We start from the raw sequence: 12,590 nt of genomic DNA, 5'->3' as shown, positions 1-12,590 counted from the left end.
TTTGCGTCAAAGTATTTCTGAAATAGCCTATTTTCACTTCAAGTGCATTTATCCACATCGATGAAAACTGAAAGAGCGTAGGTTAGGGCGTGTTGGTATTCCATAACTGAGGTTTTTAGCGCACGAAAAGGGACGAAAGACAGGCCCAGGCCCCTGTAAAAGGGTGTTTGCAAAGACAGGTTTAGTTGTAGTCTCGAAGGTCTAGGATCGAGTTCTGACACTGGAAGCACCCAGCCCCTTTCCACGCATAGTTTCGTATTGGGGGCGAGGACTTGCGGAGTCGCTATCTGTAGTACGAGGGATAACCCGGCACGCTCCTCATAGGTTTGGCTTACGGCGCTCAATAAAAACGCTAGAGTTACTGTATATGCTACCTCTGGTAGCATATACAGTAACTCTGAAAAACGCCACGCGGCAGCCCTCCTGGAGATTTCTGTAAGTACTACAAATATGTGAATTTGTTAGTTGTGTACAAGTGTTCTGCAAAAGTGTACCCAGGTAGCACAAAAGAGATACGTAACGTTTTCGTAGCGTTTATCCAAGACGATAAAAACGGGTTAAAGAAGACACGAATGAGAGAACTTCGGCGGGAAAACGTCGGATATCTCTGCTAATGTCCGACTTAATTACTTTCTTGAGACGATCTAGAACAGGTCTGCAAGACGTATTCGAAAAGCTGGTCTAGAAATAGGATTGGGAAAGACACAAGTAATCCTTTTGCCAAAACTATTCGTAACCAATTTCTAAACGTTTTTAGGACGTTATCAAAAAGCTGGTCTAGAAGCGGTCTTGAAAGGTTTACGATCATCTGAAGCTAATTTTCGCGGGTGACGGGCGCGATGAGACATCGTTGTTCAAAACACGCGTTTAGTTTCGCCTCACGCGACTGGCCTATGCCGCGCAGACGTCGTCAGCCGCACCCGTTGGCACGGCCTAGGCCAATCGCGTGAGGTGAAACTGATCGGGCGTTTCGAACAACGATCTCCAATCGCGCCCCAGATGAGTAGAAGCGTCGGTGTTGACTGTAAGAACCATGGCGCAGTGCCAAGCACTGTTCCCCGCATGGCCGGCGCATCGTCTACCAAGTCGCACGAAAATGAGCCTGTTAGGAATAATAAATCCTTAATACCGCCTTTAGTAAGCTACGATGCTTACAACCACAATGGGAACGACCTCCTGCAAAGAACAAATGGCCACGTCTTGGCAGGTGGCCAGACCAAGCCCTTCATGCCAAGAGTGCATGAAATGAGAACATTGTGACAAAGCAAGAACACTTTATTAAAATGTAATGCTTATGCAATGTTCGAACAAACTGTGTGAGAAATGCAAATAGAAATAAAAGTACATCAACAATGACAAAAGTCGCAGAAAGGATTCGTAATGAACTCGAAAGTGAACATTCACTAGCACATAAACAAAATTCCAAGTACACATACAAAAATGAACAGAAAAACCTGGAGTGTACTAAAGTGTCTAATTTATCATAGTAAAGTGCGCGTGCTATTAGATGGACTAGAGTTACGCAGAAGTGACATCGGAGCGAATGGAAGAAGTAGACTGAAAAATGCAAGAGTATGAATTGGATGGTAACTGCCTCCAAGCAATGTTACCAGTCATCTAGAAGCTTGAAAAGAGCACAAAAAGAAATACCACCGCATACCATCATAAAACAATCCTGTGACAGAAATAAAAAAAATGGGAACAATGCAAAATTGGAAATATTGCCTTTAGGATATATCAAAGAAGGTAATGGCGAGAAAAATAACCATACAACAAAAAAGCAATAAAGTGAAATTAGTACAGAATACTTAAACGGGGGATTCAGTGTAACAAGTGAACACTACTGTAGTACAGCGAACGATGAGACAGTAATGCTGCATCTTGCCACTCCAGAACGTGAGAAATGAATATGCAAGCCTCATATTAGAAACTTACATAAACATGGAAATAAAATGGAATGCACTGGAAGCTGCATTTGTGTAACAAAGGAAGCAATGGTCATAATAAATAGTAAGTGTTTTATCTGAAAAGCCCTTTACAAGAGGCAAAGTTGTACCTCTCTGGCAAAAATAAAGTTGCAACGAATAATTTGCAAACCAGCAAATACATTAATTAGCACGCTGACATGTCACACTTTGCGCACATCTCCAGTCTCCTAAAGTAAAAAAAAGCACTCTGAATGAGAAAAACGTTTAACACATGTAGCCCAGAGCAAATCTTTGCCAGTTCACTCCCAGGTAGCACAAAAGAGATACGTAACGTCTTCGTAGCGTCTATCCAAGACGATAAAAACGGGTTAAAGAAGACACGAATTAGAGAACTTCGGCGGGAAAACGTCGGATATCTCTGCTAATGTCCGGCTTAATTACTTTCTTGAGACGATCTAGAACAGGTCTGCAAGACGTATTCGAAAAGCTGGTCTAGAAATAGGATTGGGAAAGACACAAGTAATCCCTTTGCCAAAACTATTCGTAACCAATTTCTAAACGTTTTTAGGACGTTATCAAAAAGCTGGTCTAGAAGCGGTCTTGAAAGGTTTACGATCATCTGAAGCTAATTTTCGCGGGTGACGGGCGCGATGAGACATCGTTGTTCAAAACACGCGTTTAGTTTCGCCTCACGCGACTGGCCTATGCCGCGCAGACGTCGTCAGCCGCAACCGTTGGCACGGCCTAGGCCAATCGCGCGAGGTGAAACTGATCGGGCGTTTCGAACAACGATCTCCAATCGCGCCCCAGATGAGTAGAAGCGTCGGTGTTGACTGTAAGAGCCATGGCGCAGTGCCAAGCACTGTTCCCCGCATGGCCGGCGCATCGTCTACCAAGTCGCACGAAAATGAGCCTGTTGGGAATAATAAATCCTTAATACCGCCTTTAGTAAGCTACGATGCTTACAACCACAATGGGAATGACATCCTGCAAAGAACAAATGGCCACGTCTTGGCAGGTGGCCAGACCAAGCCCTTCATGCCAAGAGTACATGAAATGAGAACATTGTGACAAAGCAAGAACACTTTATTAAAATGTAATGCTTATGCAAGGTTCGAACAAACTGTGTGAGAAATGCAAATAGAAATAAAAGATCAACAATGACAAAAGTCGCAGAAAGGATTCGTAATGAACTCGAAAGTGAACATTCACTAGCACATAAACAAAATTCCAAGTACACATACAAAAATGAACAGAAAAACCTGGAGTGTACTAAAGTGTCTAATTTATCATAGTAAAGTGCGCGTGCTATTAGATGGACTAGAGTTATGCAGAAGTGACATCGGAGCGAATGGAAGAAGTAGACTGAAAAATGCAAGAGTATGAATTGGATGGTAACTGCCTCCAAGCAATGTTACCAATCATCTAGAAGCTTGAAAAGAGCACAAAAAGAAATACCACCGCATACCATCATAAAACAATCCTGTGACAGAAATAAAAAAAATGGGAACAATGCAAAATTGGAAATATTGCCTTTAGGATATATCAAAGAAAGTAATGGCGAGAAAAAATAACCATACAACAAAAAAGCAATAAAGTGAAATTAGTGCAGAATACTTAAACGGGGGATTCAGTGTAACAAGTGAACACTACTGTAGTACAGCGAACGATGAGACAGTAATGCTGCATCTTGCCACTCCAGAACGTGAGAAATGAATATGCAAGCCTCATATTAGAAACTTACATAAACATGGAAATAAACTGGAATGCACTGGAAGCTGCATTTGTGTAACAAAGGAAGCAATGGTCATAATAAATAGTAAGTGTTTTATCTAAAAAGCCCTTTACAAGAGGCAAAGTTGTACCTCTCTGGCAAAAATAAAGTTGCAACGAATAATTTGCTAACCAGCAAATACATTAATTAGCACACTGACATGTCACACTTTGCGCACATCTCTAGTCTCCTAAAGTAAAAAAAAAAAGCACTCTGAATGAGAAAAACGTTTAACACATGTAGCCCAGAGCAAATTCTTTGCCATTTCACTCACACTTTCACATCCAAAAACATTTTCCACAAAGTCCAGGCACAGTTCCACTGATGTTTACCAATTCACCCCCACTTTCACGTCCAAAAATATTTGGCACACAGTCCAGGCAGAGCTTCATAGATAAACAGCTTGAGAGCACCCTACTGATTATTGTGCAGTCCCGCTGCTGGAAATAGAACTGCCGCACATGCTGGTAGTGGTTTCAATCTAGACACACTTGCTGCCCTGGACAGGTATGTTCAGATATCTGCACTGGTGCTCTATTTTGTCGAAGTAGACACATTGATGCACTACGCTGGTAATTGAAATGTTTTGAATGCACAAGTATTGGCTTCACCAGAAAGACTTGCCCACATACCACCACTTGCTCTTCACTCAGTAGCATTGAACTTAAAGTGTTCCCTATGTGGGAGCCATGTGTAAAACCGGTGTCACACGACCACTCTCGATCGCGATCAAGCCCGATCCGGATAGAAATTATCGATGCGACTGGCTCACTCTCGTAGCTTGCGCAGAGGAGCCATCACGACCGAGAAATTCGATTTGTAACGGACTGGATAGCGGCTAAAAGAGCCCCGTGTGAAACCGGTACCAAATAATGCACAGACGTACGCTAGGAAAATGTGTTGCACAAGGACAAAGAACTGCGACATGCCCTGTTGTGCGAAGCGCGCGAACAGAACACATGTATATATATACTAAAAAAAAACTGCGAGAGCGCTTCGCGAACTCCATGCGCACACATGGCACGCGCACGAACTCGGCAGGCCGCCGTAAAGCGCGAAGGGCGCACAGCGTACATTCCGACACAAGTCCCAAACTGCAAACAATCGTACTACCTAAAGCATACAAGTTATTTTATACCAAGGGCATACTCGACTCACGTATGCAGTATGCACAAGCGAGTTATGCAGCGTACATGCTGTATCCATTCGCCAAATAGTAAAATTGATAACAAGCACAAAGCTACAAGGGACTCAATACATTACTACCATTTGAGGCGTCAAATAAAATCGAATTTGGCCGTTTCATATATTGGACACAACATATGGACACATGTGGTACCCGGTAATACCATGAAATACCCATCACGTGGGTAAAGGGGACGAAAACACAATCGAGAACCTCAAGCGCAAACGATAAAAGCACGGTATGGTGCACGCAAAATTCTGTCAGTGCGCTGTAGCGCGAGCGAAGAAAATAGGGTGAGCACTTGACCTCACCTTTTGGGATACCGCACTAGTAGTGAATCATTAAAAAAAAGCCTGTTTGAACCAGTTCCCTTGTCTGCAACACTCTTGCTAAACGGGAGACTAAAATACCACGATGATGACTCTATTGCGGAGATCGGCAAGGTGCGCACAGACAGAAATTTTGCCGCCTTTCTTCGCATTCTGCAAAATGCTTTCTTGTTAGGATCACGCATAGCGGCCGACCCCGACGCTAGGGACACACAGGCACGATTTCGTCCCTCTAACTTTCGTCCTTATACTGCCCTTAAAGCCTTAATTACAGCGTCAGTGAAAAGGCGCCTCACATAACATGACAATGAACTTGAAGAGCTGATTAGTGCCCTCCACTCCGCGCCCTCCAATTGAAAACACTACTGATTTCCAAATTAAACTACACAAACAGATCGCACAACCCAAACTAATCACAGAACGTCGTTTTCTTGACGGCAAAACCCTGCAACACTTACATGACAAAGGGCAGCGGCAGCACATTCAGAACAGCCGCTATCATGCCACAGCGCAATGCAAGTGCGATAACGTTATTATACCCGGCTCAAACAGATCGCACAACCCAAACTAATCACAGAATGTCGTTTTCTTGACAGCAAAGCACTGCAACACTTACATGACAAAGGGCAGCGGCAGCACATTCAGAACAGTCGCAAACAGACCATAGTGCCATGCGAGTGCGATAACGTAACTATGCCCGGCTTCACGAATAACGTGGCCGCCTTGATCACATAACAATTGAAAACACTACTGATTTCCAAATTGAAACCACACAAACATATCGCACAACCCAAACTGATCACAGAATATCGTTTTCTTGACAGCAAAACACTGCAACACTTACATAGCAAAGGGCAGCGGCAGCACGTTCAGAACAGCCGCAAACGCACCACCGCGGAATGCGAGTGCGGTGACGTGACGACGCCATGACGACGCGACTATGCCCCGGCTCGCCTGGCTGCCCGGCATCACGAATCATGTGGCCACCTTGGTCACATGATTTGACGACGGTATCGCCACCTTGCGCAAGGTTGGATCGCGTTGATGGGTTGTTGAATATTGTAGAAGCCGCTAAAGAGGCTGACGCGCCGTGGCGTGGCGGTGGCGTTTTGAGTCATTTGCAAAACGTATTCACCCCTCGTTTTTAAGCTGTCTGGCTTCCAACGTTATCAAAACGTATTCACCCCTCGTTTTTAAGCTATCTTGTTTGGAACGTCTTTGATGCGTCGATTTTGGTCAAAAATCCGTTTCAGACGTTGAATCCCTTAATACGACGTTTTCAAGACTTTGTGTGCTACCTGGGTTTAGATACGAGCACCCGAGCTAAAGCTTCCTCTTAATGCTATTCTATGTTAAAGCTATCGCGTTAAAACAACATACGTCGCGTCGTATGCATGCAGATGAACAAATGTGCTTACGCATACTTAGACAACTGCAGTGGAACTTCTGCAGAAGTTTTTTTTTTTCTTCGAAGCCGTTTGGAAATGCATCGGTTCAGAAAGTTTCGAACCGGTTTTCGCTTCGGAGCTGAACCCCATCCGAACCAAAAAGCCCGAGCCTGAACCGAAGCTCAAAAGATTTCGGTTCGACACCCTGAATGCGCATCAGCAGCCGGGCTAGGAGAGGAGGCGCGCCTTACCGGTTCCCCTTGCTTTACCAATTTAACTACAACGGAGATCATATTTCGTCCACTTTCTTGGGTATTTAATTTGTGCATGTGTACGAAGGATTGTTGCGTGTGTTGTGCGCGTGTGTACGAAGGATTGTACGAAGGAGTGTTAAACAGCGCCGTTCGCGGTAAAAACCGCCCGTTACGACACATCTGTTTTTGTTTTTTTCTTAGGGGGAGGCTTTAGCTTGGGCCCAATTTTGATGCCGCTTATTCGAATACATGCGAAACGCAGAAATGCTTTTTAGAGATCACCCGGCCCTGGGCGGATTTTAGTGAAATTTGTTGCATTCTAGAAACAAAGTTACTTTCTAGTCACCGTTGCAGGCAAAATTTTGATGTAATGCCTTAAAATATTTACAAGTGCATATTTAAAGAATTGCACGCTAATACAATGTAAGCTACCCCGCAACATGGACCCCGAGTTCCATCAGGGCCGTCGGCTGGCCCATAGTGAAGCCATTTGGCGACGCTACAGCTTGCTACTGCTCGCAAGATGGAGTGGTCTACACAGACGCAGCCAGACACCCTCGCGGCGACCTCATGACCGCGGTGGTAGCGTATCACAACGGAGGACTGATAGAACATACGACAATCACGGCTGGCCGAGTGCTGGAAGCGGAGGAAACTACGATTGCCATGGCCATGCATGCGGAAGCGAATACCGTCATCAGCGACAGCAAGCAGGCCATCGGCAATTTCGTCCGTGGTAGAATTTCCAAACAGGCGTACCATGTCCTCACACGACGCCCCCTAAGCGGCTTGAAAACCTTCGTGTGGACCCCCGCTCGCGCGGCTGTGCCCGGCAACGCGTCGGCTCACAGTTTGGCTCGAGATCTCGCGCGCCGAGCCTCGTCCGCGGATGCGGACGGCGTGAATGAGGAGGAGAGACACGAAGAACCCTGCGAGACTTATTATGAAATAGCCCATCGGTATCGCTTGAGGCGTCGCGCGCTCCCACCACCGGCCAAGCAACTCGACAAAACGCAAGCGGTCGCGTTTCGGCTACTTCAGACAAACACATACCCACACCCAAAATACATTAACAAAATCACAGGGGGCAAGGAAAGCGACCAATGTAGGCTCTGTTCAGAAACAGGAACACTCACACACATAATGTGGGAATGCACCTCGCTCCCGTTCTCTCATCCGCCTGTAAGCAGCGAGACTGACTGGACAGCTTGGCTCAGTTCCGGGGACGTCGACCGATAGCTTGAACCAGTGGACTGGGCAGAAAAGGCCAAGCAGGCCCAGGGCCTTACTTGAGCTCGAACCCTCAGCCACGTCCCCCTTTACCCTTCCCCCTTTCAATAAAGTTTATCACCACCACCAACAATGGAAGCCCGAAGTTTACAAATTTGTCTCTCTGCATGGAAAACACATCGTGGTTCTGTAAATAGCATCCGTTAAAGCATCAAAGTTATATATATATATATATATATATATATATATATATATATATATATATATATATATATAATGAGAACTCCGCCATCATCATCATCATCATCGGAACTCTGGCATCGGAGCCAGCCAGCACTCGAAGAAGGAGAGGACTACGGTGTACTAGAAGAGTACACTGTAGTCCACTATTCTAGTGCACTGTAGAGTACTATTCTAGTACGCTGTAGAGAGGACGAAGTGACTCGCGAGCGCGAGCGGTGGTTCGAGGCTCGGCTGGGCACTCTTGGGGCTCGGCTGGCCAGGACTGGGGCCTGCTGGCGTGGACCGAGGGACCGCGCCGTTCCCACATTGGCGCCCGTAACGTGGGGGGTCCCGGCTGCGTTCCGGGACGGACCACGATCGTGGGGAAGACGGGCGGCCAGTAGCGACGCCTGCCTGGCCTGGTGCGTCACCATCGCCGCGGTGGCGCGAGCTGCAGCTCTGGCGTTCGCCGAGGAGCGTTTCCGCCGGCTCCTCCTATGTCGCCGTCATCGGGTCTGGCAGTGGACACGGGGCCGACGCGGTCTCCTACTGGCTGCTGCAGCTCCCGGCGCGACCGTTGGAGAAGGGCCCTGAAGGCGCGGTTACTGCATCAACGCGATGCAGTGCTGCATCAACGCGACGAGGTGTCGAAGCACGGAGACCAGGCGGGGCTCCAAATCCGGCGGCGCGACCGCGTCGAGCGACTCGGAGACGTCGGAGAGCGACGACGACTGGACCGTTGACGGTGAGGGAGCCGCCAAGGTGCGCGAAAGCAAGCCGTCGAAGAAAACGGCTCGGAAGACCCGCTCGTCGGGTAGCGAGGCCGAGAACAAGAACTGCGCGCGTCGTCCTCGTACGAGGAAGGTCTCGGACTCTGGCGGCGGTTCCTCGGCTACCGGCCGGCAGCAGTGGTAGCGGAGACGACGATGATTCCGAAGAAGAGGAGTTTAACGACGGCTACGACGATAAACTCAAGGGCGCTCGAGGTCAGTTGCCAATGGCAGTGGAAGCGGCACCGTTCGAGCGACGACCATCGTCATCTGCGATCTTCCCCTCCCGTTAACTGCGTGGTGCGGTGCCGTCTGGTCTCTGTGCGGTGTAATGACTGCGAGCGGGCGGCTTCCGGCGACCTGCTGACGTGCGCTCGTCAGAACGAGGTCGAGGAGGAAGACTGGACCAAGTGTGCCTCCGAGAAAGGTTCAGGGCCTTCTGGTTCCTGCAAGACCTCGACAACTGGGAGGCCTCAGCACCTGGTCTAGCGTATCTTCGCGAAGCGTATACGTCCGGGGAGCCGGCCAGGTTTAGGGCCTTCGGGTTCCTGGAAGACCTTGGTGACTCGGTCGTTGCCTTCTCCGCCAGTCCCCGTTCGGTGCAGCAGTTTAGAAGACTTGCCCAGCACCGGGGATGCGATGCCGTCGCTGCAAGCCTCCGTGAGCCAGTGCTGTCATCGCCTTCGCAGAGGGAGGAGCAGCGTGGGAACTCCGCCATCATCATCGGAGCTACCGGCATCGTCGGAACTCCGGCATTGGAGCCAGCAGTCGAAGAAGCTAGCAGTCGAAGAAGTAGGGGGCAAAGTGACTCGTAAGCGCGAGCGGTGGTTCGAGGCTAGGCCGGGCGTTCTTGGGGCACGGCTGGCCAGGACTGGGGCCTGCTGTCGTGGACTGAGGGACCGCGCCGTTCCCAGAATATATATACATACAGCTTACGTGAATTTGTCACGTACAATATTTACAATGGCTTTGCAAAAGTCACGCTCACGTAAGAACGGTACGCTGGAGAGTGGTGTATAAATAATAGGTCAGTTTTTTTTTTTACCGCTTTAGACGTATTATTAGTAGAAATTTACAGAATTTCGCTTTTATATTTTATTGCCGGTTTATAGAGTTGTCAACTTGGTAGTTTCATTTCTGGAAATTTGCTATTTTTGACAGTATATATAAAAATAAATTAACGAACTAAATAAGAAATCTGCTTCCAGCTGTCACTGGATTTCTTTTTTTAAGTATAACAAACCTCACCAAATTTGGTGCAGTGGTTGCCGAGAAAAACGATTTTTCCGATGGTGCCTATTCGAATGCATGCAAAACGCAGAAATGCTTTTATGAGACAATCGATTGACCAGTATGAATGGAATTTGCTGCATTTGAGAAATAAATCAAATTTACTGACTAGCGAGCAATATTTTGGTTTAGGGCTTGAAACTTTTTGTAAGGGTTCCTAAAAAAATTACCGACGATTACGTTACTTCCTAATGCGAAATTTGAGCGCAGCAAATAAGCTGTTTCACCTTTTCGATAGATTGAGGCAAAGAAATCGAGCAACACATGTATGCGCTATCACAGAATTTTTTTTTTATTTTTCACACGTATTCCTTTAACAAAGACTCCACTAGGTAAGCTTCTGCTTCGGCGGCACGCACCTCTGGATTCTGACGGCGACGGCGCTGGGCCTCTGCTCTGGCAGCTCGTTTAGCAGCAGCAGCAGCAGCAGACGGAGGACTTCCATCGGTCGTCTCGCTCATGGCTCAGAAAGAACTGGCAGATAATTTCGCAGTGGCGAACGGCAGTGGCGAACGGCAGCGGCGATTTCGGCTCGGGCGGTGCACATATACAGATCCGCCGCCACCGATCTGGCTCTCTGATTGCCACCGCACAGGGGTTGCATTGGAGGAGGAGCGAAGAAAGGAATTAAGTTCGAGCCGGCGCTTTGACAACCGGAGACTCGCAGGAAGAGGGGGGAGGGGGGCGGCGTGTACACCCAGCGGCAAACGATGGGAGCAGAAGCGCGCGCAGCAAGCGGACAACACGATAAAGGGAGGAGGGAAGAGATAGCAGCGACTGACTGATGCCGCTGACGCCTATAGTGAGTCAACCCCAGCTGCGGAGTTGGTTTCAGGGACAACGCCGCCGATGCCGACACAAACAATATGATACCCTCGCTTCCGCAGCGCTAAGAACCAGGTCTAGCCGTGGGAAGGTGGTCACGTATTCGTCGACGTGCCGGGGCCTACGTGAAATAACCGGCGCGTCGGCAACTGAAGAGCACCCTATCCGCCACACAAGAACAGGGGGGGGGGACCCTTTCCTCCTCTTTCTGCATGGCGGCGACGGTGTTCTATGCAGTCACGTTATCTTGACTCTCTAGCGGCGTCAGCGGCATCCAGCGGTATCAGTCGGTCGCTGCTAGCGCTGGGGGGATGAAAGGGGGGCGGAGCTGGTTACGAGGCCGACGACAACGCCGACGACGACGCGAAACCCAGGAACGGACGCCAAAGAGCTGCGCTCTAAAAATTGAAGCACGAAATTTTCAAATGCGTAACTCTGCACCAAAGAAAGATATAGCATGCAGTTCGATATGCGGCAGCTGTTGGAGAATATAAAGCGCGCGAATCCGATATATGAATGTACAGCCTACATGCACTGTTAGAAAGTTTGCGAGGGTTTCGAAAAAGTACACTGAAAAATTCGTGTTATATTTTAGAGTGGCGCATAACAATCATGTCCGCTTTAAATGCGTTATTAGGTGAAGTTTACAGAATCATGATGGCGTTCTTTTCCTGGGTTACAATGTTGTAAACTAAATATCGTATAGACTCGTGTAAAGGCCGTACCCCCAACTTCATCATCATCAGCAGCAGCAGCCTGGCTACGCCCACTGCAGGGCAAAGGCCTCTCCTATATTTCTCCAGCTACCCCGGTCATGTACTAATTGTGACCATGTCGTCCCTGCAAACTGCTTAATCTCATCCGCCCGCCTAACTTTCTGCCGCCCCCTGCTACTCTTCCCTTCTCTTGGAATCCAGTCCGTAACCCTTAATGACCATCGGTTATCTTCCCTCCTCATTACATATCCTGCCCATGCCCATTTATTTTTCTTGATTTCAACTAAGATGTCATTAACTCGCGTTTGTTCCCTCACCCAATCTGCTCTCTTCTCATCCCTTAACGTTACACCCATCATTCTTCTTTCCATAGCTCGTTGCGTCGTCCTCTGTTAAGCAGAACTCTTTTCGTAAGCCTCCAGGTTGTTGCCCCGTAGGTGAGTACTGGTAAGACAGCTGTTATACACTTATCTCTTGAGGGATAATGGCAACCTGGTGGTCATGATCTGAGAATGCCTGCCAAACGCACCCCAGCCCATTCTTATTCTGATTATTTCAGTCTCATGATCCAGATCAGCGGTCACTACTTGCCCTAAGTAGATGTATTCCCTTAGAACTTCCAGTGCCTCGCTACCTATCGTAAACTGCTGTTCTCTTTCAAGACTGTTAAACATTACT

Source organism: Dermacentor variabilis, chromosome 8, assembly GCF_050947875.1.
Source record: "Dermacentor variabilis isolate Ectoservices chromosome 8, ASM5094787v1, whole genome shotgun sequence".
Taxonomy (NCBI): Eukaryota; Metazoa; Arthropoda; class Arachnida; order Ixodida; family Ixodidae; genus Dermacentor; species Dermacentor variabilis.
Note: the sequence above shows the minus strand (reverse complement) of the source record.